At 41.0% G+C, this 27930-nt stretch overlaps 1 long non-coding RNA gene across 3 annotated transcripts; it reads left to right on the top strand.

The window, feature by feature from the left end:
- The first annotated feature begins 62 nt into the window (after nucleotides 1-62).
- LOC116588785 lies at nucleotides 63-27930 on the top strand. Of its 3 annotated transcripts, XR_004285082.1 has the most exons (4): nucleotides 63-98; nucleotides 4053-4186; nucleotides 25831-25909; nucleotides 27542-27930. It is a non-coding gene; the product is annotated as an uncharacterized LOC116588785 (long non-coding RNA). The 3 variants fall into 3 exon arrangements; XR_004285081.1 differs by lacking the exon at nucleotides 27542-27930 and having other exon boundaries at nucleotides 25831-26489; XR_004285083.1 differs by lacking the exons at nucleotides 25831-25909; nucleotides 27542-27930 and adding an exon at nucleotides 23694-23733.

Genomic DNA, 27930 nt, shown 5'->3' with positions numbered 1-27930 from the left:
GTAATCTGTTTACTGGAAACTGTTGTTAAGACTGCAAAACAATCTCTGTCTGGCTTCCAGAACAGAACGCAGGCTGCCCACGGCACGGAAACTCGCTTGTGAGTATGCTCGGCAGTAGCAACATTTCTATAGATGTATTTTTAGGTTACAATTATGAAAAATACTTGCAAATGCCCGTAGAGAGGCAGAAACCAGAGCCATAACGTCTTGGGGTGGGGGAAGGACAGATATCTGAGAAAAATGCCCAGGTTTATGAAATGTTTTCTTTATTTTAACTGGTGGAAACCTACCTTTCCTCAAACTAAGATTCTGTTAAGGTACCCTACCAAAACCCAAACCGAAAAAGCCTGACAATATGAAAGAGCATTTTTAAAAAATATATAATTTTAGAGTTGGGGAAGCCTTTCTAAGCAAGACTCCAAATCACAGGAACCGCGAAGAAAGGCGGATAAATCCCTGCCCATCAAAAAGCTACACAAAGTCAAAATTTACTTTATTATTTTTTTTAAGATTTTATTTGAGAGAGGAAGGAGAGAGCATGAGCGGGGGAGGGGCAGAAGGACAAGATGACTCCCTGCTGAGCAGGATGACTCCCTGCTCCATCCCAGGACCCCGAGATTATGACCTGAGCCCCAATTGAAAGTGGACCTTTAATCGATGGAGGGGCCCAGGCACTCCTAAAATATTCATAAAGGACTTGAAAAATACAATTCACTGCAAAACAATGCAAATGGCTAACTCTACTTAAATTTAAGAGTTATGAGAGCACATTCGACCCCAGTAGTTTGGCAAGCACAGAGAAGTCTGATTGTGCACAATGCTGGCGAGAACATGGTAGAGCCGGGCCTCAATGCATGCTGCCGCCCAGAGTGAAAATGGAACAGCCCCTTTAGGAGACAATTTGGCGATATGTCTCAGACCCTTACATGCACATACGCTTCCACCGAACAACATGTATGTTCTGGAAACGTACCCAACAAGAATGAGGGCTGTCTCAGAGCAGTTTTCCAGGAAAAAGGACACTCCCTTTACCAAACCTGCTTTGCTTGGCCAGCTCGAGACCAAAGGGGTGAATTAGCATTGCCCTGGGGGGGGGGGGGGGGCAGGTGGTGGGGGGTGGTGGCTGGTGGGAGAAGGAGAGGGAAACACAAAGAGAAGATATCCTGGGTTTCAAGCCTGCCAGGATGCTGGCCAAGCTCCGCTGGGGTCCAGAGTGAGTGTGCAGTGTGTAAACTGAGTCTCCACTGAGAGAACTAAGGCATATAGGGAGAGAGGACCCCAAGGTGCATTAACTCCCCCCGGAAAAGTGGCATTTGAGACATTCCCGGATTCTTCTTCTGTAAATCCTGCCCAATATATAAAGCTTATTTTTTGCTCTTTCCCTTTTGAGCCCAGTGTTCCTTATTTCTCCAGGGTGACACGGCCTTGAGCCCTCCTAGGACTGTGGGTCCCTGTGTATGTAATATACAGCTTTGTTGGTGGGGGTGGTGGTGGTGGCATTTCCAGGTCCTCAATTCCCTGGTTCCTCCTTCCCCAGTAAGATGCTGGGCCTCCTGCAGTCCCGGCAGGGGCGCTCCCCTGCCTTTCACTCCAGAATTCTCAGGCCTTTGCTCCCTGTCTCCTAGCAGAGTTCCCTTTAATCTCCCACTTGTCTCAGGCCAAGACAAATGTGTCCCGCAGACTTGGAATAAAGCCACTGCTGATGAGTCTATTAAAGACTAGGCCCCAAGAGGCCACCGAGGATCCACCCGCGCTCCTTTTCCATGTCCTCGGCTTTGCCTGAGCTTGGATGACTTAGACAGTTTAATTTTTAATAGGCAATGCATTCACTTGATTCAAAAGTCAAAACCATTAAAAAGGTGTCACAAGAAGTCTGAGTCCCACTTCTCTCCACCCCATTTTATTAGTTTCCTACATATTCTTCCACTGGCTCTTGGTATGCATATAGGTGTATATATAAATATATGCATATATGTACACACGCAGACACACATACACGTACACACATAAATATGTATATGCACAAGTAAAGCAAGAAATAAGATAATACTTTGATTCTTTTTTTTTAAAGATTTTATTTACTTATTTGACAGAGATGACAAGCAGGCAGAGAGGCAGGCAGAGATAGAGGAGGAAGCAGGCTCCCTGCTAAGCTCCCTGCTCGATTCCAGGACCCTGGTGTCATGACCTGAACTGAAGGCAGAGGCTTTAACCCACTGAGCCACCCAGGCGCCCCCTTTGATTCTTATTCCGTAGCCAAAAGTATATGCATATTATAGAAACTACACTGTACCTTGCTTTTTCTAACCTAAAAGTAACTGGTTATATGTATTTTAATTTTTAATTGTGGCAAAATACATGTATCCTGAAAGTTACCATTTTTATCAGGTCAGCAGAATCATACAAGATCGGTCTTTTTTATGACGAGGTTATTTCACTGAGCATAAAGTCCTCAAGGCTCATCCATATCGTTGTTTTGATTTTTAAAAAATATATATCCAGAAGTAGAATTGCTGGATTATACAGTAGTTCTAGTTTGAATTGTCTGAGAAATTCCATACTGTTCCCCATGGCAGCTGCACCTTCCACATTCCCACCTGCAGGCCCCATGAATTACGACTTCTCCGCATCCTTTTGTTTTGTTTTTGATAGTAGCCATCTTCATAGGTGTGAGGGGACATCTTACAGTTCTGACTCGCATTTCCCTAACGATGAGTGACTTTCAGCATCTTTTCATGGTCTTATTGGCCATTTTGTCTCAACTTTTGAGTCTTCTAGACCTTGAACAACTTACCAGCTTTAATAGACTCAGAAACACTGGGGCGCCCTTCTTTGGGCCGCCTGTTTTCTGTGTAGTTGCGGGATATCCCATAATGTTTCATTTCCCTATGGCTTTCAGCTGAATGTTTGAAATCATCCCCTGCTTCGGAGGTTAGCCCTCGCCCTTCTCTGCTAGTTGTAACCACACTGCTGAGTCGCGGGCTCTTTATTGCTTCAACTCTTTCCATTCCGTCAGACACGCTCCTCCGGATTTCCACTTTTTGCGGGCGTCACAGCCAGGGAGAGATGAAGTCAACAAATTCTGGGTTCGCTGACAACCTCCACAGTTTAAACAAACCCTGTGGACTGCCGGGATATTTGCTCCTGGGGCCTAGATCACTTGTTTTTTCTGCTGCTTCCCGCCTGCCCGCTCTCACCTGTACCTGGCACATTCCCTTGGAGATAACGGGTATTTCGCCCTCCCCAACTAACACTTGAATATAAAACTCACCAAATAATGCGCAGACTCACCTGTGCTGGTCTCCTCCAGTTTTCCTTCTTAAACCTGCCTGGATCAGGGTTTCTCAATGTTAGTTGCACATTGGAATCACCTGGGGAGGTTTTCAAAGAACTGATGTCTGGTTCCCACTCCCCAGAGGCTTCTACTTAATTGGCTCAGTTGCAGCCTGGGTATTGGAATGCTAATAGGCAGAGTCAAAGTTGGGAACTACTGACTTATATTTTATAAAAAATTAATCTCACTAATGAATGTTATTAATAAATCCTAAGAGCTCTCCGTCTCTGGGTAGTATCCTAGGTTGGGCTCTCCCAGCGGAAGTTGTCTTGGTTAGCTCTCAGAGGTTTCACCCTCTATTAATTATCTGCAGTATCCTAGGCTTCCTCTATGATCTAATCACAAGTCCCCTTTCCTAATTCCACTTATGAATGGAACTGCCTGTCAGGAACAGAGTAGAAGTAAATATCTTCTCTAACGCACCCCAGAACCCCTTCTACAGGCAGGAATGCACAGTGGCAAATATTAGTTTCAAGACCTGTTGGAAAACCTTGGGAGCCTGTTTCTACAATTCTAGAATTCTGCTAAAAGCTACTTATTTCTGACTATATCCAGCTGGCCTCTGCTATGTTAGAGATACATATGCAAGGCGAGAACAAGATACAAAGGCAAGAAACTTTGGCGTCTAGCAGGAAAATGGTAGAAATAATACATGAGGAAGATTGGCCATCTGAATGCGTTGAAATTAAGTCAATTTATCTCTCTTTGGAAACTTCAGGATTTTTTGGTTCTTAGGTCAAGTCATGTGATTGCTCCGAGGTGTACCACCTATAGAATCTGTGACTGGTGGAACGTTCATTCTTTAAAGTCAAGATGTCACTGAGAGTCATCCAATTATTCTACTATAAAGAGGTAAGCACATTATTCATTTTTCTTTGGTATTAATTAGGGTCTGTTGTCTGCTTACGGGTAAGATCCTGGGGGAGGACCTTTTCTCCAATGCAAATCATGCGAGCTGCTTTGTGGAAGTCGTCCTTGCTTTAATTCCCAACAACATCACTGTTTTCATGCTGTTTGAGCCCTGCAAAGACAGAAGGTGTCACAACAGACATGCCTCTAGGCAACGAGTCATTGGGACAGACCTCTCTCAGGAGTCAGGTCAATGTGTTCAGCAAAAATCTGCAATCAATCAGGATGCCACTAACATGCTAGCTGGAGCCCTTCCTTTCCCGAGAAGGGGTGAAGGATTGTATCGTTGGCAGTGTCTGCCATGACTTCGTGAGGCCCTTGTCTGAGGCAGCTTGGGCTGCTGCTGTAACAAGTTACCATGGACTGGGTGCCTCAGACAGCAGACACTTCTCACAATTCTGAAGGCCAAGAAGGGTTCCTGATGAAGGCTTGCTCTTGGTTCGCAAATAGCAGGTTCTTGTGTCTTCGCCTGATGGAGAACGGAGAAGTAAGCTCTCTCATGCCCGTTCTAAGAAGGGCAAACATGAGGGTTGTCCCTCATGACCTAATTACCTCCCAAAGGCCCTGCCTCCTAATACCACAAATAAAGAACTCAAATCACCCAGACATGTTCAATTATGTTTATTTACTGAATTGACAAAGTCCAAAAAGCATACCTATCAATGTTATAAACATTTTTAGCCTAAATTAACCAGAAAACTCAATATGTTCAGGTACTTTGTACCCTGGGAAATTTAAGCTACTCAAGATTTTGCTGTCTGTGAAGTTTTTTTTTTAGCTGTGGCATTATCAAAATGTTTTTTGTGATAATGTAAGTAAGCTGGGCACTATAGGTATGTGTCACTCTTAACCTCTGATCAGTATCAGAGGACAGTGTCCACTTACTGGGTATATAGTCTCAGAGGTTCTCCTGGACTTTAACAGCGGGGCCATTTTCCTTTCCAGCAAGCCTCTACAGTAGCATTTCTAAATCTGTGTTTCGGAGACCACTGGGACCCACAGACACTCCAAGAAAAGTGGAGTTCCATTGTAAAATAAATTTGGAAAATATGCTCTCAGTTAAAGTTCTCTCTTAGAGGGGCACAATGCCATACGTAACTAAGGGTCTGAGACATCCTGCTGAAATGAAATGTAACATCTGTTGAACATTGTTTAATCCCATGTTTTCTCCAAATTTCACATTTTGGAGAATACAGTGAACATGTATGTATTAGCATGGGGTGAGGCAGATGCAGTAATGAGGCCCCGGATGGGAGGGCAAGAAACAGAGGTCAAAGTAGCATCATCAGAGAAGAGATTGCCCAAGAAAGAGAAGAAGTTCAGGCTTTTAAGCTGTGAAGGGCTGCACATGTGTTTTAAAAGAGCGGAAGGTGTGAAGAGACGTGTACATGATGAGTCTGTATCACCAGAGTCATGCCCTTGCCTGGAAGTAACCATTTGTCTGCCTTGTCATGTACCAGACAATTCATATGTATATTAACTTCTACTCAATCCTCAGGCTAATCCCATCAAAATAAGTGCTACTTTATTTTGAGAATGAGAAAGCTGACCATTAGAGTGGATAGTGATAGCCCTTAAACAGGGGGACACATTGCAAAGAAAAGAGCAATCCAGGATACTCTGCCAAACAAACAAACAAAAGGCCATCTTCAGGTAAGTTTGGAGAGGCACAACAGACCCTTGAACATCCTAAAACATCGTCATAGACAATCTCATTGACCTTAACTTTCACTTGGCATTTGCCAACCCTATTTGCCTCCAACATTTTTTTAAACTTATTATTTTCTATATTGATTTCCAATCAACTTTCTGTGGAATATACTTTGAAGATGGCACCTCATTCTCATAAGCGTAGGTTTCTTACTGACTGAAGATAAGAATCATCACGGCCGTAGCCCTCACATAAAATCAGGGCTCGTTAGTCAGGCTACACGACAGAAATCAACGAGAACTCCTAGAACTGGATTAAAGTTTTCCTTTGTGGGCTCTATAAAGAACGCTCTTGCTAAGTAATTTATATCCGTCTGATCTTCCGCCCCACTGCAATCTACCCGAATTATGTGAATGTGACTTAGCTCATAGGGGCTTTGCAGTTGTAAGTCCTTTCCAAGAACTGAACCAGGTTGATGCCTGCCACGGGTTGCTTCAAGCATCCGGACCCCAATACACCTTCTAAAAAATAAATGGGAAGCATGCGCCAGACTTTAAAAATGAATATTCCAGATGAAAACAAACTGATAACCAGGCCCAGATGTTAATTCAGTGAATGCATCTCATGTGGTGCCATTGTAATGGCTGGGTCCAAGCTTTTGGTGGGCCAAGGTGGGGAACCTTTACAGTCTGCCTGACTCCAGTTAAAAGCCACATGTCCTTTGCTGGGGAGGTCCTACTTCTTTCAGTTGCCGTATTTAATTAGAGCAGTCTCCAAGCAGTCTATTAACAGTCCATATAAACACACTGAAGGATAATTCCAGGAGAGGTACCTCACAGCATACTGCGAAAACACACAGACAAAAAGGCCTATAAGCCACAGACTTCACCCTGAAAGCAGTTTTGGGTAGGGAGGGAAAGTTAATGCCAATTAACTATTTCTTGATTCAGTCATCCTCAGTGACTGACTGAACAGAAGAGCAGTGACTTCTAAGGAATGTTTACACCCCTGTTCTTTTCAGCCCCCCACCCCCAAGCTTTACTGAGATATAATTTACACACTAACATCGTGCAAGTTTAAGGCGTACAGTGAGATGATTTGATATACTTCTATTTTGCAAGATAATTACCACAGTGGGGGTGGTTGACATCTCCATCACCTCCCATAATTGTCTTTGTGCCCCTGTGTGTGTGAGTGTGTGTGTGTGTGTGTGTTTGTGTGTTTCTGTGTGTTTGTGTGTGTGTATGTGTGGTGAGAACATTTAAGATTTCCTCTCTCAGCAACCCTCATTAAAAACTACATATTGTTAATTATAATCATGTTATACTTTAGATTTCCAGAATTTATTCATTGACATAGAAAATTGTGTAAGTTGGAGGTACTCAGTGGGATGATTTGAAACACATATATTGCAAAATATTTGCCACAAGAAGTTTTGTTAGCATACCTGTCACCTCACATTATCACCATTTTGTTATCACGGTGAGAACATTAAGATTCTACTGTCATACCAACTTGCAAGTACACAATACAGTGTTGTTAACTATAGTGACGACACTCTACCTCAGATCCCTGAAATATATCCATCTTAACTTAAAGTTTATACACTTTGACCCAAATCTCCACATTTTCCCAACTCGTTGGCCCTTGACAGCTACCATCCTACTCTGTTTCTATGTTTCAAAACACTGTTTCTCTGTTTCAAAACACTCTGTTTCGGTGTTTTGAGATTCTACGTATTAGTGACATCATACAGTATTTGTCTTTCTCTGTCTGATTTATGTCACTCAGCCTAATGTCCTCAGCATTTCTTCATGTTGTCAAAATTGGAAGGATTTCCTTCTTTCTCAAGGCTGAATAATATGCAATTGTGTGTGTCTATACATCTATATCTCGCTTCTTTAGCCATTCCCCCAACCATCTAAGCTGATGGACACTTAGGTTGTTTCCATATCTTGGCTATTGTGAATATGCTGTACTACACAGGAGTGCACATTTCTCTTTGAGATAGTTGTTTCATTGCCTTTGGATATAAACTTAGAAGTGGGGTTTCTGGATCACATGGTAGTTCTCAATTAGCTATAATCACGCCTCAGATAAACCTCATTGGTTACAATACTGCCACTCGCAATGCTTGGATCACGTGGTAGTTCTCTTTCTAACTTTTTAAAAAAGATTTTATTTATTTATTCAACAGAGAGGAAGAGATCATAAGTAGGGAGAGAGTCAGGCAGAGGGAGAGGGGGAAGCAGGCTCCCTGAAGAGCAGAGAACCTGATGTGGGCCTCGATTCCAGGACCCTGAGATCATGACCTGAGCCAAAGGCAGAGGCTTAACCCACTGAGCCACCCAGGTGCCCCTCTTTTTTAATTTTTTGATACTGTTTTCCATTCTACCAATTTACCTTCCTACCAACGGCGTACCGGGGTTCCTTTTGCTCCACACCCAATTTCTCTGACCATTTTTTATTATTTAGTTTCTGACAACAAATTTTATTTAAGTAAGGGCTTGAAGATATTATGTAACATTAAAACTGAAAGAAAAAATAAACCGAAAACCAGTCTGTTACTTCCCATGCCCTTGGGCCACTGGTGCTAGGAAGTGGCAAGCCCTCCAGGGAGCTATGTGGCTGATCTGTCAGTTGGAAGTTTGCTCCCCTGACAAAAGTTTCACTCTGACAGAAGGTTGGCTTCACATTCTGGTTTTCGGACACCAGTAGCTAGGGATATGTTTGGTCAAAAAGTCTTTGATGGCAAGTCAGATGTTCCATCACTCCTCACTAGAGAGAAGGTGGCTTCTCTGAGCTCTGCTCCCTGGTCAGGTTGGAGATACCAGGGATCTTCCTTGACCGCCTCTAGCAGCACAGCTGCGGGTGTTGTCTGACCCCATCCTTTCTTCTCAGCTTCACGTGGGTTCTTCAGGTGGTGACATTCTCTTAGGGCAGGGGACTCTGAAGAGGGAAAGCCGAGGAACTTGTGGACAGACACAGCTGGCTGCGATCTTGGGGCTCTGGGCTCGACTGAAACATCTCATTACTCTTGGTTTCAGGCCAGACACTGCCAGGTGTCTATTGCTTGACCTCTGTTTAAATGACGGACTTCAAGACTAGACAGCATGACTCTTTCCAGTTTATTGCATGAAGCAGTTACATTCGTCCAAGTGAAAAGCAGCCCTGAAATGGTTCCATTATACAAGCTGTGGGGTTTTTAAACTGGTGACAAAGGACAGAATGGGAATTCTACTCATGGGAAGGAAGTCCTCACTTAAGCTTCAATGAGCCAAAGTACTTAAAGCCCATGAACCTCCAGCTGCTGGTCCTTAGCCAGTCCAGTCTCTGCAAGGGAGGAGCTGGCCTATATTCCTGTGCTAGTTATCCTGTGAATTACGTCTCCCTATTCTGGAAGCTCAAGCACAACACCATGGCAGGCAAACTTCTTTTTAAACACCTTCACTAGTTTCTTTTCCTTGTAATCATCAGCAAGTCTCTGGACAGTAGTAAGGGTCTTCTGCCATTTCTCTGTTGAATTCTTCCATGGATATAACCTTCAATGCCAGCAGGAAGCAGAGCATTTCCCTTACTTGCATCAGCAAAGGGATCGAAAGAGTGCAAATTCAGGAGAGTGGACATACTGCAGGGCTCCTGTCCCTCAGCGGAAATGGAGGAACGTGGTGGGAGAAGGAGGGCCTGGAGATGGAGCTGTGGGCAGCCAGGAGCGCCAGGGGAGGCTGCTGAGTCCTCTGCGGGCTGCAGCTCTGTGACTGGGTCCTTGACTGTTTTTTAATCAGTTTGGGTTTTGTTTATGTTTTCGTTTTTTTCTTTTTTTTTTCCTTTTGAGTTGGTTGAGTTCCTTACATATATCAGATATAAGATTGACAAATATTTTCTGCCTTTTTTCTGACCCTCTATAGGCTTCTGTTTCATTTTGTTATTTCTTCTGTTGTGCAGATACTTTTTAGCTTGGTGTAGTCCTACCTGGTTTTGCTTTTGTTGCTTGTGCTTTTGGAAAAATCTCAAAGTAATTACTGCCAAAACCGATGTCAAGGAGCTTTTTTCCTGTATTTTTTTTTTGTTGTTGTTTGTTTGTTTATTTTATTATTTTTTTTTTCTGGGTGATACAGTTTATGGTCTTCTGTGTAATTTCCATGAGTTGTGTTAGATAGGGGTCCAATTACATTGTTTTGCCCGTGAACACCCAATTTTTCGAGTACCATTTACTGAAGAAACTAGCCTTTCTCCATTGTATGTTCTTGCTTCCCTTGTCAAGTGCTAGTTGACCATAACTGTACAGGTATATTACTGGGCTCTCAATTCTCTTTCTTTTTTGGGGTTGTCTATGTATCTGTTTATATGCCTGTACCATACTATTTTGATTACTATAGCTTTGCAGTATGGTTTGAAATCAGGAAGTATGATGCCTCGAGCTTCATTCTTCTTTCTCAGGATTGCTTTGACAACTTGGGGTCTTTGGTCGTTCCAAACATACTTTAAGATCATTAATTCTATTTCCATGAAAACTGCCTTTGGAATCTCCATAGGGATTACCCTGAATCTATAAATCACTTTTGGTAGTATGGCCATTTCAACAATATTAATTCCCTGATCCATGAACATGAGATATCTTTCCATTTATTTGTGTCTTCTTTAATTCCTTTCATTAACGTCTTACAGTTTTTGTCTTACAGTTCCTTGGTTAAATTTATTCCCAAGTGTTGTATTGTTTTTGGTGCTATTGTGAGATTGTTTTCTTCATTTCTCTTTCAGCGAATTCACTGTTAGGGAAGGGAAATGCAATTGACTTTTGTAGATTGATTTTATATCTTGAAACTGTACTGAATTTGTTTATTCTAACAGGTTGTTTTTGGTGGAATTGTTGGGACCTTTTATGTCATCAGCAAATGAAGATGATTTTACTTCTTCCTTTCTTTTTCTGCTTCGGGCACAGTGAAAGCTGGAGGCACATAGTCTTGGCCTCTATTTCTCGGCCCTGGGCACGCACGCTGGTGTCCAGGCTGGCCACTGGACTTGGTTAGCAGGACGCAGGTGCACGGCTAGCTGCAAGCGGGCCCAGGAGTGGAGGCAAGTGACAAGACAGGGCTAAGGCTGGGCCCAAGAGCAGCTGCAGACCTGTGTACAGCAGGGAGGCTGGCGTTGGGAGGCAGGGCAAGGGTGTGCAGGTGCACAACTAGAGCTGCTAGCCTCAAGCACACACTTGTGAGTGAAGGTCCTCCACGGGGACTGTGACTTTGCATTTTGTATTTATGCAGCTACAGAGGCTTGGGGCTTGCCCATGGGGACCCTGGGCTCTGGTGGGGGTGGAGCAGGTTAGGAAGTGGAGAAGAACTCAGAGGGCGGGCAAATGCCCGTGGGGTAAAAACCCAGGAAAATCTGCTCTGGGGCCATGTGATGACTGCACTTGCCATTGCTTTTTTTTAGCGGCAAGAACTGCTGGGCTCCTCTGCAGAACATGTAACTGGAACTCCCCGCTACATGGCTCCATCTGGTCACCTCTACTCTTCTACCTTGTCACTATCTCTCTGTATCTCAGCTTTGCTGGTCTTTAGGTGGAGTGACACGGAAGCAAGTTTCTGGAAAGGCTGCAGAAACTGGTCAATCATGGGCTTTCCCTTTCCCAGGAAGAGAACTTTCTTAAGCTAGGGCATTCCCTCTGGGCCTAGAAGAGTGCTGGCCTGGGAGCGTGAAATGACGGAGGCCAAATGAAGCTGTTCTTCCTTCCCTTTACCTGCCGTTGTGCTCCAATTTTTATTCTCCTGTGTTGCTGAGGTTGCTTAAATGGACTCTGGAACCCCCACCCATCCCCATCCCGACTTATTTTGGTTTGTGGATAGACATGGAATTGTTGATCTTTGCGGGGGTTGGGGGGTGCAGAGGCTGAGGTCTCCTACTGCACCATCATGGTGATGTAACCACCTGAATGTTTTAGAATAAAAATCCATTGAGGTATAATTTCTTTCTCTTTTCAGCCCTTGTCTCCCGTTCATAGGTGACAAAGATAGGACATCACTTTATTATAAATTCCCTCAACTTCTGTAAGCCTCATGCCTAAAATGAGAGGATTAGATGTATGCAAGGCCCCTCTGCTTCATAATTTTGGTGCAGTTTCTGGTCCATGATGGGTACCTGATAAATATCTGTTAAATAATTCTGGATATTCAGCCACATATTCTGACCTCTACCAAGCACAAGGGCTCTGCCATCTGGCAGACTCATGTTAATACTGTGGTTCCACAATTTGTTAGTTCCGTGAACTTGAGCCAATGATCTTCTCCAAGTCTTTGTGGCCGTATCTATAGTATGGATTAAAATGTGCCCACACCGTTGGGTTAGTAGAGGGTGACGTGAGGCAGTGTCTACAGCCCTCTGCGTCATGCCTGGTACAGAAAGCATGTCACAAATGGCTGCAGCTATTATCATATTAATAGGCACTAATAAATAATTATCGCTAACAGTAGCTCTAAGGGAATTTCCTGAAAGCCTTGGCTAGAACAGTTCTCTCTCTCTCTCTCTTTTTTTTTTCCCAAAGATTTTATTTATTTATTTGACAGAGATCACAAGTAGGCAGAGAAGCAGGCAGAGAAAGAGGAGGAAGCAGGCTCCCTGCTGAGCAGAGCTTGATCCCAGGACCCTGGGATCATGACTTGAGCCAAAGGCAGAGGCTTTAACCCACTGAGCCACCCAGGCACCCTAGAATAGTTCTCTTTACGGTCGCTTGTCACCTCACTTGGCATCCATTACACTGGGAAATGTGTTCACAGTCAGAAAGTCCTGATAGCTCCATGTTCCTACTTTCTCGAATTCTCTTGCCTCATTATGAGAGCTCTGAGTTCCCCACATCCACCCCCACTATCTGCCCCATCATCCAGGCAGCTCCTGGGTGCCCCACTCTCAGCAGCCTTGCATCCTGCTCCCTCCTGATCACAGCACTCTCTCTCTCCCTCCACCACTCTTCTCACTCCTACTGAACATGAGCTGCTTGACCATCAGGATTTTGACATTTTATTCAAAAAAGCTCCAAAGCACCTAATAGGTATACCACAAATAATTCGTTGAACAAACAAATAACAGATCCACCGCTATTCCTGATTTCAAGAAAGCTTGGTCCCAGATGGATGTTTCAAAATAGAGATAGCCAAATCTCTCAAATCTTCCCATTGTGAGAGAAGTTCCTGGCATGAATTAGCCAGAGATCACGAAAGTGGCTCAGAGATAAATGGTCAGATCTTCATTTCCTCATTCTTTTCTTTCCTTCCCCTGGCTATGGCTCAGCATTTGTTTGCTCTGATTAATGCACAGCCTGTTTTCTCCTTCCATTAATGAACTAGAGGCTGGATAAGCATCTGAGCTTCAAAGGCTTGCCTCCTGTGTTGTAAAGTGATATGACGGAATTCCAAAAGTCTTGAAGTAATAACTTAGGTGAAACTTATGTCGATTTTGCAACATTTGTTAAGGGACAAGAAGGCTGAATGTTCTTGTTTACAAAAATTAGCTGAGAGTAATATGCTAAGCCAATTTGTTTAAAGTTTGTTTCCTTTATTTGGCAAAAAGGAGAAGTTTCATCTATTTGTAAGCCTGGCTCTGCTGGTTGTTAAGCCTGATGCTTTCTGAGAATAAGCATCATCTTTATTTGCTTAAAATCACTGTAACCTCCTTTAATCTCTGTGTGTAATAAATCTCCATCCTTTGGAAATTACATTACGAAATCAATTTATCTAAAAGCTAATTGCCATAGAACACATTTTGGTTTGGCGCATCTTTAATATAGTAAATAACCTAAAAGGAATCTTACCTCTACTAATATCTCATTTTCAGATGTTATTATCTGGAGATATAATATGCAAGCCAAGTTTATCAAAGCTATTAATGTAGATAAATCGTTTATGCAATGGTGAAATTTAATTTAAGCAGGAGGTCTGTGCAATAGTCTGAATGGCTCTCAGAAATTTCTAAGTGTGGATTTTGTCAAGGGACAATGGCTTCATTCATTCACTCTGTTAAGTTGCTACTTTTGTTAGGCATTGCACTGTATTTAAATAATTCAGTAATTCATTTATAAATTCTTTTTAAAATTATGCATTAAGTAAATATTAAATAATGCACCAGGTACAATTCTAGATGCGGAGTGTGAACCAAGTCAGATGGTCCCTGCCATCAAGAAGCTTATATTATGTGCTAAAATACAGACGAATAAGAAACATATACTTTAGATTAGATCATCTTCAAAGAGCAATATTAACACAAATAGTTAATTTTCAACAACAATTGTGGAAGTAGGAGTCAGTGGAATAATATTTTTAAAGTGCTGAAGGAAAACAAAACAAAACCCTGCCAATCTAGAATTCTGTCTTCTGAAAAAAAAAAAAACCTTCCAAAAATTATGTCAAATTAAGGTCATTTTCAGACAATTAAAAGCTGAGCAAGGTTGTAACTAGCAGGACTTCAATATAAGAAATCCTAAAAGAAGTTCTTCAGGGTAAAAGAAAATGATCCCAAGAATCTGCAGGAGGGAAGGAAAATCCCCAGTAAGGATAACTGGGGGATAAATATGGAAAAATATTTGTGAATTAAAGCTACAACAAGAGTAATGTTTCATTATAACATTTATGAGAGAAAAATACTCAAAAGCAATGGCACAAAAACAGAAGGAGGGTAAATGGAATTCAACTGTTTTGCTTTACTGATGAAGTGGTGAAAGTACTAATTTAAGGTAGATTGTATTTAGCCAAGAATGAGAAGCATATTATAATCTTTAGAGTAACCACTAAAATAATAATATGAAAATGATTAATTAAAAGCTGACAGAAGGGTGCCTGGGTGGCTCTGTCAGTTAAGTGTCTGCTTCTGCCCAGGTCATGATTCCAGGATCCTGGGATAGATCCCCATGTTGGGCTCCCCACTCACGGGGGAACCTGCTTCTCCCTCTCCCTGCTTGTGCTCTTTTCATTCTCACTATCTCTCTCAAATAAATAAATAAAATATATTTTTTAAAGAGACAACAGGAGGGATGCCTGGGTGGCTCGGTCATTAAGTATCAGCCTTTGGCTTAGGTCATGATCCCAGGGTTCTAGGATCAAGCCCTGCATCAGGCTCCCTGCTCACGGGAAGCCTGCTTCTCCCTTTCCCACTCCCACTACTTGTATTCCCCTTCATTCTCTGCATCTCTCTCTGTCAAATAAATAAATTAAAAAATCTTTTAAAAAATAAAAATAAAAAGCCAACAGAAAAGATAAAATGGAATACTTGATTAGTTGAACAGAAGTTTAGAAAGCAGGAACAAAGGAACAAAACCCCAGAAGGTTAAACAGAAACAAAAAGCAAGAGAGACTTATACCCAAATATGTTAGTAATTACATTAAACATTAATGGACTAAATACTATGATTAACAGACCAAAATTGCCAGACTGGATTTTAAAAATTATTCCAAACAAGGCGCCTGGGTGGCTCAATGGGCTAAAGCCTCTGCCTTCGGCTCAGGTCATGATCCCAGGGTTCTGGGATCGAGCCCCACAATAGGCTGTCTGCTCAGCAGGAAGTGGCTTCCCCTCCTCTCTCTCTCTTCCTGCCTCTCTGCCTACTTGTGATCTCTGTCTGTCAAATAAGTATTTAAAATCTTAAAAAAAAAAAAAACTATCCCAAACATTTCTTGTCTGTAATTCACACATTAAATATAAGGATGCAGATAGGCTGAAAGTAAAAGGATGTTCACTATGATATACCATGCTAACACTAACAAAGGGCTAGCTGGTAAGACTGTGGCTATCAAAGTACACTTTTAGACTAGGGAACTGGGGATGGAAAGAGGGATAGTTCATAATCATGCAAGGATCAATTCAACAGGAAAATATAATTCTAAATGTGTATGTATCTAATATATACTTAAAATATATAAAACAAAAATAACTATAAATGTACTACCATAGATGTAGATTTAACAGTGAATCTTGGAACTCTGAAAAAAATAAAATAAAATAAATGAAAATACTTCTCTCAGTAGCTGATAAAATAAGAAAAAAAAGTCAGCATTTCCAAACTGCAGGGTACATGTTACCAAAATAGAACATGTGTTGGAACAAAACTCAAGTTCCAACCAATTATAAAGGATTGAAATAACATACAGTATATTCTCTGGCCAGAGTGGAACTGAACTAAAAGCAAAAACAGAACTATAGATTCTTTCTTTAAAAACAGAAAGTTAGATTTCAGCAGAATGAAAACCTCTAATTGTCTGGAAATTGGGCAACATATTTCTAATTAGCTCATGAGTTGAAGAAGAAATCACAGTAAAAATTGAAAATATCGTGAAGTGAATGATAGCAAAAATATGGCATGTTTATGCAGGTAAAATAGTGCTTAGATTTATAGCTAAAATAAAATATTAGAAAAAAGAAAGGTTGAAAATTAACAATCTAAGCTTCTGTTTATCAAAAATACTTGATAAAGAATAACAAATTAAAGCCAAAGAAAGTAAAAGTAACAAAATCATACAGATAAAAGTAGAATCAGTCAAATACAAAGCAGTTTTAAACAGAGAAGATCAACAAAATAAAAGTTTGTTTTTCTCTGAAATGAGTGATAAAATTGATGAACACTGATGCATGATTGATTAAGGAAAAAAGGAAGGGGGGGAGGGAGGGAGAAAGGGGGGAAGGAGGAAGGAAACACAATTTACCAAAACTGCCCCCAAAAGAAATGGCCAATCAGAATAATCCTACATATATTAAAGAAATTAAATCTGTAGTTTAAAATATTCTAGGGCACCTGGGTGGCTCAGTGTGTTAAAGCCTCTGCCTTCACTCAGGTCATGGTCTCAGGGTCCTGGGATCGGGCCCACATCAGGCTCTCTGCTCAGCAGGGAGCCTGCTTCCTCCTCTCTCTCTGCCTGCCTCTCCGCCTACTTGTGATCTCTCTCTGTCAAATAAATAAATAAAATAAAATAAAAATATTCCCACAAGGAAAACTCCAGCCTTAGACAGCTTTGCTGATGAATTCTTCAAAAATATTTAAAGAAGAAATCATACAAATTTTAAGCATAATTTTTTAGAAAACAGAGTAAGAGGGAACAGTTTCCAACACACTCTATGAGGATGGTGTAACAGTGAGAACAAAATCTGACAAAAGAAATAAAGGAAAATAAATAAAGGAAAATTATAGACCCATATAGCTCAGAAACATAAAAATCTTAAACAGAATATTAGCAAATGGAACCCCTGATAAGGAATTATGACTAAGTGGTGTGTATTCTAGGAGAGAGAGAGAAAGGTGGTTTTACTCTTCAAAAGTATGAATCAAGGTAATCTATTACATTAACAACTGAAAGGAGAAAAAACACATGAACATCATAGTAAATGTAAAAAAATCATATGATAAAATTCAATACCTGTTCACAGTAAACACGCTTAACAAGTCTGGGATAAAACCTAAAACTTATATGTCTACAAGAACCCAACAGCAAGTACCCAGTTTAATGGTGAAATAGTGAATGCTTTCGTCTAGAAGTTAGGAACAAGAAAGAGAGGACCTCTGTTGCCACTGCCATTCAACATTGTTCTTTAGGTTTTATCCGGGGAAAAAGGTGAGGAAAGGAAAGAAAAGATAAAAATTGAAAAGTGAGAAATAACATTCATATAATTCATGTATAATGTGATTGCATAGACAATTCAGAAGAGTGTGTACATTGTTAGATTTAATCAACACAGTTAGCATATTTGTTGCATTGCCTTTCTATGTACTAGAAACAAACTAAAGGAAATGAAATATTAAATAAAAGTATCTTTTATAATAGCATCAAAAAACACTAACTACTTAGGAATAACCCTTATGAAAGATTTGCAAGATCTCCACACTAAAAACTACCAAACACCACTGAGAAAAATTCCAGAAAGTCATGTGTAAATGGAGATATCTACCATGCTCGTACATTAAGGTCAACATGGCCATTCTGCCAGTTCTGCTCAACTCATCTAGAGACTCAGTTCACTCATATTAAAAATCCCAACAAAGGGTTTTTTTTTTTCCTTTAGTTGAAATGTACAAATTGAATTTAAAATTTATATGGAGATGCAAAAGTCCTAGAATTCTAAGACAATTTGAGGAACAAAATTGGAGGACTTGTATACTACCCAACTTTATAACTTATGAAACTATAAAACTATCATAATTAATTCAGTATGGTAGTGACGAAGGATAATCAAATTTACCAAAGGAACACAGAGAGACTATTACAAAGTCCAGAAACAGATACTCATGTACAGGACAACTGGTTCATAATAAACTTACCTTTGCAACTCAATGGGGAAATGATAGTCTTTTCAATAAATAATAATGAAACAAGTGGATGTATATATAGAAAAAAATAACTGGTCTCCTAGTTCATTCCATACACACACAGAAATGTATTTGACATGAATCATAGACGTAAGCATAAAAAGTAAAACAATAGAACTCTCAGGGGAAAAAAAACCCCAGAACAAAACATAGAAAAATATCTTTTTACCAAGTGTAAGAAGTCATAAAACTACTCGATAGTGATGGAGGTTGGAGTGTGGCTTAGTCCCCTTTATGGGATTAAGAAGAGGTAAGGGGACCCTCTGGGATGCTACAATGTTCCTTCCAGCTCTGAATCTGGTGGTTATGAGCAGTTATGCATATGTAAAATGTGTCATGCTGTATACTTGGATTAGGGCACTCGATTCAATAAAAAGTAGAAATAAAATTAATAAATGCATAAAAAAAAGAAATCCCAGTGGAAATGAGAACACATTTTGGTATTTGTTCTATCCTACCTCCCATTCCTGCACCCCAAGCCCACGTGGACATTTGTCAGTTCCTTTTCTCCATATTGACCAAAACTCTTCTAAAAATATTTGAAGTACTGGGGTGCCTGGGTGGCTCAGTCAGTTGAGTATCTGACTCTTGACTTCAGCTCGTGTAATGACCTTATGATCATGAGATCAAGTCCTGCTTCCAATTCTGCCACTGAGTGTGAAGCCTGCTCTCTCTCTCTCTCTCCCTCCCTCTGCCCCTCCCCCTGCTCACGTGACCATGTACACACGTAGTCTCTCTCAAAAAAAATTTTAATTAATTTAAAAAAGCATTTAAGTACTAAATCTGAGTTTCTGCAAGACTTCCTCTATATTTTAACTCCAAATAAACTAAAAAAAAAAAAAAATCTCAGCTTATCTAGTGACTTTTCAAAAGCTCAAAATTATATCAACACTGATAAAGGAGTTCCTTGAGTAAAATACTGACATCAGACCAAAGCAAAACCTCTTAGGAGTATAATCACTGTCACGTATTCTGGGAGTATCACAGGCACTACACTGGGCCCGGGGAAATCCATAAAAATGGGATGCAGCTTCTTTCTCCTATAGGCTCACTCAAATAAGAATAACTAAAGTTTATATAGCTCTTCTTGTGTAGAAGGAATTATTCTAAGTACTTTAACCTGCAAATTAATATATTTCATTCCCCCAAGAATCCAATGAGGTGGGTTGCCCCTCATTTTCCAAATGACAAAACTGAAGCACTGAGAGGTTAAGTAATTTATCCAGGGTCACACAGCTAATGAATGGCAGAGCTGGATTTGAACACAGGCATTCTTGTGCTATTCCATGTATTCCCTTGGTCCTATGTAAGAACGAATTTTTCTTCCTCTTTAGGGTTAGGTAGGAGTGTTTTGGGGAAAGAACCTCTCTTTGGGTCCTTGAAAGCCCAAGAGAAGTCCATGCTAGGGCCTGTGCAACCAGGAAAGGGGTCACCATCGCAGTTCTCTGGAAGCCTGGTCTGCAGGAGGTAGTCTCCACATCCATATTTAATCTCTAAAATAGAATGGGTATTTCTGAACCAGGCAACCTGTCTGCCCCAGGTTTAGAAGTCATGTTTTATCTTAGATGAAGCAGTATCTCATTCTAGAACCTCAGCTCTGTAGCACGCAAGGAGGGCTAACTAACAAATATTCCTTAGAGAATTTCTGGGGGAGGCTGGAAATTGAATCTTCTTCCTTCCAGCACACCAGCACTACTGAGAGCATTTGCAAAATACCCGGTAATTAGATTAATTTGCCAACACTGCAGATTAAAGGGGTATTTTAAACTTGATTTTATTTTGCTGTGTATTCTTTATTTCCTTATCAGTGTTGTGGTTTAATTTATTTTTTTTTCAATTTTACACAGACATTTTCCTTGAAGAGTCTGACACAGACTCTTTCCTTAAAGAGTTTCTATTCATCTCTGATTTTTAAAAATTGATTTATATTTGGTATAAAACATTGTGTAAGTCTGAGGCGTATGACATATAGATATGATACATTTATGTTGCAAGATGATCGCCAATGTAGCATTACCTAACATGTCTATCATGTCATATAATTATTATTTCCTCTAGTGCTGAGAAAAATTAACATCTAGTCTCTTAGCAAGTCAAATGTGTATAGTACAATTGTTTTGTCAGTAATCACTGTACTGTGTATTGGGTTTCCAGGACTTGTTTATCTACTAGTTGCCCCTTTGATTTTTTTTTTTTTTTGTACAGGGTTTTTTCCTTCACATTTTTGATAACAGGGTTTCTCAGTCTCAGCACGCTCAATATTGTGGGCAATATAGCTCTTGGTTGGGGGGGCGGGCTGTCCTGTCCTGTGCATGGCAGCATTCATGGATGCTGCTCACCTGATACTGGTACCATCCCCACCCCCAACTGTGACAACAAAACTGTCTCCAGACAGTGCCAGATGGGGAAGAGAGAATCAACCTAGTTTGAACCACTGCTTTAGTCCACAGTTTACAACAGCAAGAAAGCCACATACAGTCAGTTAGAAAGTTCCAGATATTTCATATGTAAGGAGACACCTGTAAGCTCCTGTCACTGGCTCATTGTGAGTTCTCAAGGCCCAGGTTCAGGTAGCTTCTAGCCCTGGGCTGACCCATATCCTGCAGAAAAAAATATTTTTTTTAAAAGATTTTATTTGTTTATTTGACAGACAGAGATCACAAGTAGGCAGAGAGGCAGAGAGAGGAGGAAACAGGCTCCCTACTGAGCAGAGAGCCCAGTGTGGGACTTGGTCCCAGAACTCTGGGATCATGACCTGAGCTGAAGGCAGAGGCTTCAGCCCACTGAGCCACCCAGGCACCCCCGCAGAAAATTTTTGTCAGATAAATGAAAAAAGTCAGTGATGACTGCAACAAATTTCTTCTTAATGTTATAAATTTGAGGCAACTGGATGTCAAGTAAGCCAAATACTTTTGGTACCAGTTGAGACCTGATTTATGACCCAGGTTGTGATCTATTCTGGAGAATGTTCCATGTGCTCTAGAGAAGAATGTGTATTTTGTTGCTTTGGGATGGAATGTTCTGAATATATCTGTGATGTCCATCTGGTCCAGTGTGTCATTTAAGGCCTTTATTTCCTTGTTGATCTTTTGCTTAGATGATCTGTCCATTTCAGTGAGGGGATGTTAACCTCCCCTACTATTATTATATTATAGTCAATGTGTTTCTTTGATTTTGTTATTAAGTGGTTTATATAATTGACTGCTTCCATGTTAGGGGCATAGATATTTAAAATTGTTAGGTCTTCTTATTAGACAGACCCTTTAGGTAAGATATAGTATCCTTCCTCATCTCTTATTATAGTCTTTGGCTTAAAATCTAATTGATCTGATATAAAGATTGCCACCCAGCTTTCTTTTGATGTCCATTAGCATGGCAAATCGTTTTCCACCCCCTCACTTTAAATCTGGAGGTATCTTTGGATCTAAAGTGAGTTTCTTGTAGACAGTATATCAATGGGTCTTGTTTTTTTATGCATTCTGATACCCTGTGTCTTTTGATTGGGGGAATTTAGCCCATTTACATTCAGGGTAACTATTGAGAGATATGAATTTAGTGTCATTGTATTGCTTGTAAGGTGACAGTTACTGTATATTGTCTCTGTTTCTTTCTGATCTACTAATTTTAGGCTCTCTCTTTGCTTAGAGGACCCCTTTCAATATTTCCTGTAGGGCTGGTTTGATGTTTGCAAATTCTTTTAATTTTGTTTGTCCTGAAAGCTTTTATTTCTCCTTCTATTTTCAATGACAGCCTAGCTGGATATAATATTCTTGGCTGCACACTTTTCTCATTTAGTGCTCTGAATATATCATGCCAGTCCTTTCTGTCTTGCCAGGTCTGTGTGGATAGGTCTGCTGCCAATCTAATATTTCTACCATTGTATGTTATAGACCTGTTGTCCCATACTGCTTTCAGGATTTTCTCTTTGTCACTAAGACTTGTAAGTTTTACTATTAGATGATGGGGTGTGGACCAATTTTTATTGATTTTGGAGGGTTTCTCTGTGCCTCCTGGATTTTGATGCTTGTACCCTTTGCCATATTAGGGAAATTCTCTATAATAATTCACTCCAGTGTACCTTCTGCCCCCCCTTTCTTCTTCTTCTGGTATCCCAATTATTCTAATATTGTTTTGTCTTATGGTATGACTTATCTCTTGGATTCTCCCCTCATGGTCCAGTAGTTGTTTGTCTCTCTTTTGCTCAGCTTCTTTATTCTCCATCATTTGGTCTTCTATATCACTAGTTATCTCTTCTGCCTCATTTATCCTAGCAGTAGGAGCCTCCATTTTTTATTTCACCTCATTAGTAGCTTTTTAAATTTCAACTTTGTTAGATTTTAGTTGTTTTATTTCTCCAGAAAGTGCTTTTATTTCTCCAGAAAGAGATTTTCTAATATCTTCCATGACATTTTCCAACTCAGCTAGCTCCTTGGGAGTCATCATTCTGAACTCTAGTTCTGACATATTACCAATGTCTGTATTGATTAGGGCCCTAGCCTTTGGTACTGCCTCTAGTTCGTTTGTTCTTTCTTTCTTTCTTTCTTTCTTTCTTTTTTTTTTGTGGTGAGTTTTCTGCCTTATAATTTGAATGAGAGAGTAATATACTAAATGGGTGGCAAAGATCCCAGAAAAATGTATGCTAGCCAAATCTGAAGAGATCCAAAACCAGGGGGAGAAGAAAGGGGTACAAAAAAAAAATTATATGTATATATTAGACTGGTGAATAGAACAGGGCCACCCACTTGATTTGGGGTGTATTTTGGTCTCTTAGAAGAAACTACCTCCCCAAATTTTAAATAAAGAAAAACTTATATATATATACAAAAATAAGGGTAAACACAATGAAGGGATGGAATATGACTGTAAAGATGAAAATTTAAAAAGAATTCTAAAAAAGGAATTCATAAATTGGTTGGGGGAAAAAAAAAAAGAGGAGGGAATATGGTCAGGCTGGAGACTAGAACAAAGCCATGTGCTAGATTAGGGTATATTTTGATCTATTAGAAGAAATTGTATCCCAAAATTTTTTAGGAAAAAGAACCCTCTATGTATACAAAAAATAAGGTTAAATACAATGAAGGGATAAAATAGGACTATAACAATGAAGGCTTAAAAAGATTTTTTTTTTTTTTAGAAATGTATTGTTTAGATAAAGTAGTTAAAAAATGTTAAAAGAGGAAAGAGAAGTTAAAAAAATTAGAATAAGAAAAAAAATAAAATTTAAAAATTTAATTAACTTTGCAAGACTAAAGAGTCATGGGGAGAAAGTCATGAATTCCATGCTTTGTTTTCCCCTTCTCTGGAGTTTCACTGTTCTCCTTGATCAGTGAGCTGGATTTCTTGCTCATCTCCTGGGGGAGGGGCCTGTTGCAGTGATTCTCCAGTGTTTTTGCCCAAGGTGGAATTGCGCAGCCCTTGCCATGGGCCCAGCTAAGTAATCTCCTTCCATTTGCTCTCAGGAGCTTTTGTTCCCTGAACACTTTCCATGGAGCTCTGGAGGACGGGAATGAAAATGGTGGCCTCCCAATCTCTGGCCCAGAGGAGTGGAGAGCTCAAGGTTCACTCTTCAGTGCACCCTTGGAGAAAAGCGCTCAATTGTTCCTGTCTCCCTGGTCTCTGGCTGTACTCTGTGCTCACCCAGCTTGTGACTGAGCATTTTTGTCTCTGGCACACAGTCTCATTTGGAGTCTCCAAATCCAGAAGATTCCTGCCATGCTGCTCTTCCCAGAGCAGGAAGGTGAGTCTTCCAGATCTTCTACTTCTGGGGTCCCTGCTCAAAGAACAGCGGCCCTATTGTGCCTTGGTTCTTGGTCTAACGTAACCCCAATCTGAGCGTTCACTCCTTGGCTCTGTCTCTGTAGCCGGCTTCCCCGCTCTAATACCTGGGAGCTCTGCCACACTCAGACACCTCCAATCTTTCTGTGGCCCCTCAGGACCTGAGACCACAATGTCGCCGTGAGGGCTCTACCTCCGCTTAGCCTCTGGAGCAATGTCCCTCAGTGGAGCAGATTTCTAAAAGTTCCAATTTTGTGCTCTGTTGCTCTGCCAATTGCCAGGAGCTAGCCCCTCCCTCCATGGTCTGTCTTCCTGTTGCTTCAGATTCACTTCTCCACATGTCCTTTCAGAAAATGGTTGATTTTCTATTCCTAGAATTGCTGCCCTTCTTCTCTCTATCTCCTGTTAAGTTTGTAGGTGTTTGGAATGGTTTGATACCTAGCTAGCTGAACTGCTGTAACCTGATGTCATCTCAGTCAGCTGCTCCTCCACCATCTTTCCAAGCATGCTCAATCTGAGTTCTAAATAGAACTTGTATAATGCTCCACTGTCAGATGGCACAGTCATGGGAGGAGGGCATAAAAGAACAGACTAGCAATAACAACAACACATAATAAAAAGAAACTGAATTCTTTCCTGCTATCTCTCCCAGAAGATTAAGTTGTTTTGGTTTTGTTTGAAGAAAACAAACAGGAAAACGAGGGTTGAGGAATTTGTGGTACTTTCATAAAGCACAGGGTAACTTCTTGGAACTTCTTTTTCTTCACCTTATTCACATCCAAGTTCTTTACTACTGTACTGCAGCTGGTTCAAAGTCTTCTCTTTTCTCACTCCAGACTTATCTCCAAAATTGGCTCCTCCCAACCCATTTGATGCAGACTCCCTCTTCCCTCCCTCATCTACCCTGAGTTAACTCTCATGTAATGTTGATTTCACCTTCTACGTATCTTTCAATTGCTATTGGCTCTCCCACTCTCCAGATTCTGTACGATGAACAGCCCAGAGCTCATCAAGCCAGTCAACATCATTCCTACTTGAGAGTGTGGGATAAGGAGAGTAGAAGAATGGCCTAGAATCCTCCTTAGGGATTGATACAGGGAAAGAGCCTACACATATGTATTGAGTAATGGTTTTGGATCCTGTTTTAGAGAATGATTAGGATTGAATCTTGAAAGAGAGAAATTTGATGGAGTTTCTCACATTAGCTAACTTTTTTTGTGATGTTTGTACACAGGCAAGGGAGCTGCCTGCCTTTGTTTGAACTGGGAGATCATACTGGCACTTTGGTCTATTGTTACATTGACAATGCCTTTCTGTGACAGACCACCAGGAATCCACCTGTGGCAGAAGAAAGTTTGGGCTTATCAACTTGTTCCTGTGATGGCAACCTCACTCCTCAGGGAATTGTGGGTTATCTCAGTAAGGAGGAGTTAGAAAGACTTATTGCAGGATTTGCACTTGTGGTAGATGACTTTGATGAGGGTTGAAGGAAGTAGGGTTTTATTCTGGATTAGATGCTCTCAGGAAGCAGAGGTAATTCTCTGATTAGGTATAATTCCTGCCTAGAAGGCATGGAAACCACTGCTCAAGGCACTGGTCACTTCCAGCAACTAGCCCCTTGCTACACAAAGCCATCAACTCCATCAGAGAGAAGAGTCTTTTAACTAATGTTTTTGGAGGTCCTTTTAGATAATCCTTATTTCAACACTTGTCCTGTAAATAGAAAGTTAAGTGGTGCTATTTTCTTAGGCTAATGAGACTCACCACACAATGAAGTGTCTGCTTTTTCATGGAATATTTTTCCTATTTTTATTTTTTAAGAGCCTTTCCAGAAAGTGATAGATTGTCTTCCTGGGCCTGGCTGCAGTTTGCCTCCAGACACAATTTCATGGCTTACTGGGTAAGTTTGTGGTCGACTGGAAAGTAAATGAATTGCTTGAGCAGGGGCTCATTTTTCAGGGCTTGTCCATTTGCAGAATCTGTGTGACTTCTCTGTCACCTTGGGGACTCTGACCTAACTCAGAGCTACACAGAGTTCATTTTCATCTGTCATCTCAGCCCATCTCCTTCTGAGTCAAATACTTATTTGTAAAATTTTCCTTCTGTAAGTACTTTGTAGGGTGTCATGGATCCTTTAAACACCAAGACTGCCAACTCGATTCTCCTCAGCCTATAGTCGTCCTTTAACAAAAATACACATTATGCTTTCCACAAATAGACTGTAATTGGGTGGTGTGCACTGCATGGCTCTTGACCTCCTCTTGAACTCATTGTCCAATGTGCATTGCGCGTCTTTGCCAAGGTTACCCTGCACAGCTCTGCTATTCTGAGACTTCTGGCTGTTGGAGGAAAATGGTTCTTGAGGGGGTCTTGGGCATCTGTCACCTCATATTCCCAGAGGATTTTTAGCCAGATCTTGTCCTCTCAAGGGTTCAAAAGTTTCCCTGGACTCATGGGTATACTTTCAAGGCAGAGGGCAATGGAGTCTTTTAAACTTTTTATATGTTTTTAACATTTGGAGGATGCCTAATACTTTTGCATCTTTTAAATAACAGGCCAAGAAGATTTAATAATTCTCTCCTCATTAGCTTTTTTACCGATAAATCTATCCCATGTGACACCAGATGATTCTCTCTGGCTCTTAGTGAGATTCCTTTCTAAAACTGTAAGCATTGCAGTCACAAGCAGGTCCTTGATGAATAATACTGCAGGTCAGAGATGCTTGACGCACATCCTTGGCTTCCTAGGGCCCTTTGGGATTTGTAACTAAAGCTGGAGCTCCTCTAGCATGCAGCTTTTAGGGGGATATCACAGAGAGCTTGCCGGCACCAGAAGTAAGAGAGGGTCTGAGTCTGCAATGTGAGGATGAGAGACTGAAGTTACAAAGGGACAGTAGGTAGAACTTTGTTCTACAATAGGTAGAAAAGGTAGAACTTTGACCCCCAATCTAGAGTGATCTCCAGGAGGCCAGCTGACAGCTTGAACATCCCCTCTGGTGCAGAACTCTGTTTGGTTTACCATCACTTCCATCTGTAACCATCAGAACCAGCTATAGCTAAAAAAGAACATTCACCTCCATGACCTTATGGAAGGGACAGTTCTAGCAGAGGCTTCTGTGAATGTAGGCATGCTTGTTCTTGGAGCATGCTGTGAAAAGCTTCTCACCAAGCCTTGAAAGAGATGCTTTTAGACTACAACGCTTCCCTAAAAACCTTCTTTATGTTATCCAGCAGTCAGTCTAAAGAAGTAACAGTGCTAACTAACCACAACTCCACCACACTGGGTAAATGTTTTAGTAACTAAAGAACCTGGGAGAACGGAACGCATAACAGGATCAGCAGTCTGGACAAAAGTCTGCAGGGGGGCAAAGTACAGGGGTGGGAAGAGTGGGAAGAGTAAATTTTTTTAGATTACTTACCTGAATTGACCTAGATAAGGATGGGTCTACCTCCTGAGGAGAGGACTCCCGCTTCTTTTCCTTTCTCCCTCTGCCTCAGCGGTGTCCCCTCACCACTGACCCTTCCCTATATAGGATTCAGGTATGTGTGGACCAACATGGGTCAGAACCATCAGGAGATTTATAGCTGTGAGGTTTTCTCCTCACCCTCACCCCCTGCCCAGGAAATATGTGTGGTAAGTTAAAGAGAAGTGAAAACACCAGGCAAATGACAGAGCAGCCATGTATGTCTTTGGTGTTTCCAAGTCTCTGGGTGCCCTCAGCCTGGTGCTGCCTCCCTAGGGGGAGAACTTCACTCTACCCAGGAATATCTGTCATTGCAACCTTGTTCCTCCCTCCCAAAAGGAGCATCCTATGTCCCATATTACCCGAACGCTCGTTCCCCATTTCTAAAATAACAAGTGGCTAGGCTTATGACTAGTTGGTGTTAAATTACCTATTTGGATTTGTTACCCAAATCAAAC

Source organism: Mustela erminea, chromosome 4 (genome assembly GCF_009829155.1).
Source record: "Mustela erminea isolate mMusErm1 chromosome 4, mMusErm1.Pri, whole genome shotgun sequence".
Classification (NCBI taxonomy): Eukaryota; Metazoa; Chordata; class Mammalia; order Carnivora; family Mustelidae; genus Mustela; species Mustela erminea.
This window is presented reverse-complemented; position numbering and strand designations above follow the sequence as displayed.